Here is a 6,200-nt window from a genome sequence, read left to right on the forward strand (position 1 = left end):
AAAATTTATTTCCGAAAGTTCTCTTTAATATGGGAATAATTGTTTTTAAAAGATTGCATCGGGGCGCCTGGGTGGCTCAGTCGGTTGAGCATCCGACTTCAGCTCAGGTTGCAATCTCACGGTTCGTGAGTTCGAGCCCCACGTCAGGCTCTGGGCTGATGGCTCAGAGCCTGGAGCCTGCTTCCGATTCTGTGTCTCCCTCTCTCTCTGCCCCTCCCCCATTCATGCTCTGTCTCTCTGTCTCAAAAATAAATAAACATTAAAAAAAAAAAAGATTGCATCTACCTAAACCCAATCGTATCCACATAAATGATGATCAGGAGCTTGACGGTTCTGAATCCTGAATAAGAAGTTTTTCCCTCATATTTTGTCTGGGTTCATAAAAACATTGTTTTAGACTCACATTTTATATCCAAATAGAAGTGACTCTTTAGGTTCCAATCGTATGTGATCCAAAGAAGCTAAGAAATATTTTCAATTATGATTTTAAAAAATGGAAGTAACAAGAATAAAGAGAGCAAAGGAGCTATTTCAATCTTCTGAAAATAATAAAACAATTACATGTGTGTATCAAGTAGACCAACTCCTTACTGATTAGCATGAAGGTGTTTTCTGCTCTCTAGCTGATTTCAATGTCTCTAATGTGCCCTCTTCCTTTAGGCTTCAGGCCCTTGCTGGAGATCTTCCGTTTTAGCCCCTGGAGCTCTCTATTCTTAGAGCTCAGCTCCAGCATTATCTCCTCAGGACTGCCTCCCTAATTACCATCCAGCCCTTTCCTTACTGTGTTAAATACCCTCCACATGAATGCTTCCAGCACCTCATGATTCTTCTTGGCTGTAATAAAAAGGGTAACTTTAGTTCATCTCTCCCTCCTCCTGCAGAACGAGAGCACCATGAGAGACAGGCTCTGGCCTTTCTCCTCAGCTGTAACTATAGGGAGTCAGTGGCAACTGAAATCTGGCACCTTCCCAACTCTTCTGCTGAAGCACCTCCCAGGCTCTGCCCAGAGGAATGCCCCTCTGACTACCACCCCTATTTTGGGGCAGACCCTGCATGGCTACCTCTCCCCAGCTGCTTACGTCCACCTCACCCACCATGGAGCACCTTCCTTGAACCAGACAAGGATAGCCTCAAAAGTCAGCAACTTGCTCCTGGCAAGTAATTGTATCTTGAAGGGATCCTCAAACTTCGAGGTTCTCAGGGGCAGATTCTAAGATCCCTACCATTCTGCCTTTGACCTAAGAAGGGGCCCAACTTATAATGATGCTAGTGGTTTAACTGCTAAGGATGTAGACAGCCGGACTTGAAAGTTCTGTAGAGAAATTAAGGGCACAACTCCTAATTTTAAGAAGACACATATTATAAAAAGTATTTAGGACTGGGGGTAGGAATAGACAGTAAAGTACAAATACAGGTTACAGTGCATCTGAGTGTGAGAGAAACATTGTTTATTACTAACTTTTTGGATATATTACATGAGCCTCTCAAAGCTGTTAACCCTGTTGGCTGCTGTGGAAATACAGACAGAATCAAATCCAATAAATGTGGACACAAAAGAATTAATTTTCATAGCATTCCAAGACCGGCAAATAAAACACTAGTTTCCTAAGCCTCGTTATGACCTGGCACATTTTTTTGCATATCACGTTTATGAGCATTCTTTGGCATTAGCCAATATGGACTCTGAGGGTGAAATCTTTTTTAACAACTGCAACTTCTCGGTGGGTACTGAACATGCTCATAGAGGCCGTTTTGATTGCTCATGAAATAGGTCATTTCATTGGTATGATGCATAATAAGCGATACCATACATGTCGTCTGCAGAAGTGTATTAAAGGTAGATCAGACTCGTCTGATTGTTCTGATGATGATTTTGATTGGGTATCCAGTGGTTTGGAATGTTTCAATGACATGTCCATGGTTAGTGCTGTACAAGAGCCAGGTGATAACAAATTGGCGGGAAAAAAAGGGAAGGGATGGCTCAACAAAAGAAAAATGAAGAGAACACATACTGTCAGTTAGATTTTAAAAGAAAGCATGATGTAAATTGTCCTGGGCACCTGGGTGGCTCATTCGGTTAAGCATCCGACTTTAGCTCAGGTCATGATCTCGCAGTTCGTGAGTTCGAGTCCCAGGTCGGGCTCTGTGCTGACAGCTCAGAGCCTAGAGCCTGCTTCGGATTCCGTGTCTCCCTCTCTCTCTGCCCCTCCCCTGCTCATGCTCTGTCTCTCTCCCTCTCAAAAATAAATAAACATTTAAAAATAAATAAATAAAATAAAAATAAATTGTACTTTGGGACTTTACTGTAAGGGGTGCAGTTCTCTCCCTGCTGAATACATTTGTAGAAAGAATAAAAATGAATGTAATCTAGAGGAATTTTATACAGAAATTTCAGAAGAGTGCCCAATAGATATATATGTACAAGATGGAACCTGTGTGTAATGATTCCCACTGGTAACATGGTATTTGCAATTCTCACCTTCAGTAGTGCAGATACATTTTTGCTCAAAAAGCAAAGAATGGTCCACTCAAGGATTACCATGATAAAGGAGACAGGTTTTCACCTGTGGTATTTTAGGCATTAATTACAGAAAAAGTGTTCATCAAATGGCCAGTTGTGCCAAGGAATACAATGTGTCAATGCTAAGAGCATCCCTGTTATGACAGAACAGTTTCCTAATTCAGACTTGAATGGAAAGCAACAGTACCACTTAGCAGTGATGCCATCAGGCTTGCATGATATTGAAAGAATGAAAGCGCCTCATGTGGCAAGAATGAAATATGTATTCAAAGGATCTGTCAGTGTATCAGTACTTAATACGACCGTCTTCAAGCAAAGCACAGCCAACAGAGAGATGCAACAATATGAAATATTGGCACTGAATTGGCCCTGTCTTTCTGTGAATATCCTAGAAATGAAGGAATCTTTAACATCGACCACCTGGGAATCCCTTGGTCCCTCTTCTCAGGGCAGCCATTGAGGTCACCTTTCACGAAATAACTTCTAAAAGACATGAATAAAAAGATATGTGTCATATGTGTGGGATACAACTATAAAGAAAATTATTTTATTTTCTTTTTTTTTCAATATAGCTATGGAATCTTTCTCATTATATTGTGATCACACCTTATTTAACTGACAAAACATATATAATATTTTTCTTAAACCTTAAATAGAACCTGAACTTGCTTATAAGTTTCTGTATTGTATTTTTGAAAATGGCAGGGGAAATCAGGACCATTAATTGATTAGAAATTAATATCAGTTTTCATAGGCTTGGCTTCTTCAGATTAGACAAGGAAATGTCACTTCATATTAGAGCCAAGTGAAATTTTATTTTCTTTCTACACCTAATGTTTACAATAAAGAGATCTTGTCTAAAACCATGAAGTAATATATGCTAGATGACCTGTGTCAGCCATCTGACCACCTGCATAAAAATCATCTGTGGAGCTTGTTGTAAATACATATCTAAACAAACACTGACTAAGGAAGAAATGTACTTATGCATATTTTAATCTACTAAAATAATCCTAACACTATGTTATGCAGCAGTCATAAAATTTTTAAATTCTAATTTTTTAGTACTAGTTTGGCACATAGTGAGATTCCAATCATATTATGAGTTTTAGAGGGAAATAGTAGATGAACTTGAGTGAACGTGTAACCGTGGCCCTGGTAACACTGTGTATGGTAACAGCTATGTAGTTATATAAACTTCCAAAGTTATTTCATCATCCCTTAGCCAATCAGCTTCTTTCAAAGTTTATAGTTATCCATTCAACTCTGTAGAGTTAGAAAGTACATTAACAATATCCTGATTAGACTCTGTCATATGCTTTTATCTCCCCAAAATTTGGCCATTTAATTTTAGAAAAAGAAGTTCTGCAGGAAAGGATGCATATTACTAACCTTTCCTAAGCCTCTTTCCTTATCTGCAGAGTTACAGAAAGGATAAGCAATACCATATGCTGAGTTATTGGCACAAAGCATCCACTCAATAATTGATAACTAAAATCATAGTTATTGTTACTATTCAGTGGTCAAAATCTGTGTTTGGTCTTCTACATGTTGCTGTACCTGCTAATACTTGATTGTTTATAAAGCTTATACTATGATGTAACTGTTAAAGGTCAAACTTGATATTGTAAGGTCACAAAGGAAGCTAGACAATTTTGTAGTTGTAGATCTTCAGTCTACATTTAGCCACTTACTGATCAAGTTAGCACGTTCATTTGATTCTAAACTTCCTCGTCAATATGCGTTCATGTCATTCAGATTGCATCTTCAAGTCTCATGTAAAGTTGAGCCTTGAGAAATCATTGCTAAATTTGCAAATTGCAACAAAAATAACTTATCCCACTATGCATACAAACTAGACTAGTTGTTACCAGTCATCAAATTTGCAGCTTGAATGCAACAGGAACCACAGATCCTCCAGATTTCTAATCAAATTTAAGCTTTGGCAAACTGAAAAAGAAAAGCATACATGACTTAGTTTTTAAAAATATCTTTGTTTTTAAAATTTTGCAGTTCAGACTTTGGTAACATTCCAATATTACTCATAAGGAAAAATAAAATTTGTATCACAGCTTAAGTGGTGGTGCTAAAATGTAAATTCCTACCCACATTAGGAATATGTAAAGATCTTTTCATAATTGAACAAGTACATATACAAACTCTTGTTTGGTTAAATGCATAGGAAAGATTGGCAGGATGCACCAAATCTGTTTTCTCAAAGATCCTGCAGCTGTGGGTAGAGTAGAAGAGTTTAAAGGATGTAAACTCTTACAGGGAGGAGGTAGCCAAGGAAAAGGTAGCATAAAGATGAGAAGCACTGATACCCTTCCAATTAAAAAAAACAAAAACAAAAACTGGTAGCAATTCCATTTCCAGCAATGTGTGAGCAGATAAGGTATCCTAAAAAAAACACTTTTTACTTCAAAATACCCGGAGAAGTGGTGAGTAAAATCTGTCACAGGTCATTTTAAGTTTATAGCTGAACTTTAAATAAGAAAATGTCCAGGGACCAAAAAACAAAGAGAAAGCTGAAAATTAGAATAGACCTTTATGACCTTGGAAGCATTTGCCAAACACATAGGGATTTGGATTTTAGCAGCCAAACAGGGACAGCAAAGAAGACATTGGGCCAAAATGAGAAAACAAGAACTAAATAACATACATAATGCTTATATTCCTTAAAAGGCAGATGCTTAATGAAAGGATAGGTTGGCCCAGTTGGGTGGGGCTTGGGCAACCGACAGAATGGGAGAAGATATTTGCAAATGACATATCAGATAAAGGGTTAGTATCCAAAATCTATAAAGAACTTATCAAACTCAACACACAAAAAACAAATAATCCAGTGAAGAAATGACATGAATAGACACCTCTCCAAAGACATGAATAGACACTTCTCCAAAGAAGACATCCAGCTGGCCAACCAACACATGAAAAAATGCTCAACATCACTCATCATCAGGGAAATACAAATCAAAACCACAATGAGATATCACCTCACACCTGTCAGAATGGCTAACATTAACAACTCAGGCAACAACAGATGTTGGTGAGGATGCGGAGAAAGAGGATCTCTTTTGCACTGCTGGTGGGAATGCAAACTGGTGCAGCCACTCTGGAAAACAGTATGGAGGTTCCTCAAAAAATTGAAAATAGAACTACCCTACGACCCAGCAGTTGCACTACTAGGTATTTATCCAAGGGATACAGGTATGCGGTTTCGAAGGGGCACATGCACCTGATAGCGTTTATAGCAGCACTATTGACAATAGCCAAAGTATGGAAAGAGCCTAATGTCTATCAATGGATGAATGGATAAAGAAGATGTGATATATATACATATATATATACATACATACAATGGAGTATTACTCGGCAAAAAGAATGAAATCTTGCCATTTGTAACTACGTGGATGAAACTACAGGGCATTATGCTAAGCGAAATTAGTCAGAGAAAGACAAATATCATATGACTTCACTCATATGAGGACTTTAAGACACAAAACAGAAGGGAAGCAAAAATAATATAAAAACAGGCAAAGGGGACAAAACATGAGAGACTCTTAAATATGGAGAACAAACAGAGGGTTACTGGAGGGGTTGTGGGAGGGGGGGATGGGCTAAATGGGTAAGGGGCATTAAGGAATCTACTCCTGAAATCATTGTTGCACTGTATGCT

This window comes from Puma concolor, chromosome C1, assembly GCF_028749965.1.
Source record: "Puma concolor isolate L17-30 chromosome C1, mPumCon1.1.hap2, whole genome shotgun sequence".
Lineage (NCBI taxonomy): Eukaryota > Metazoa > Chordata > Mammalia > Carnivora > Felidae > Puma > Puma concolor.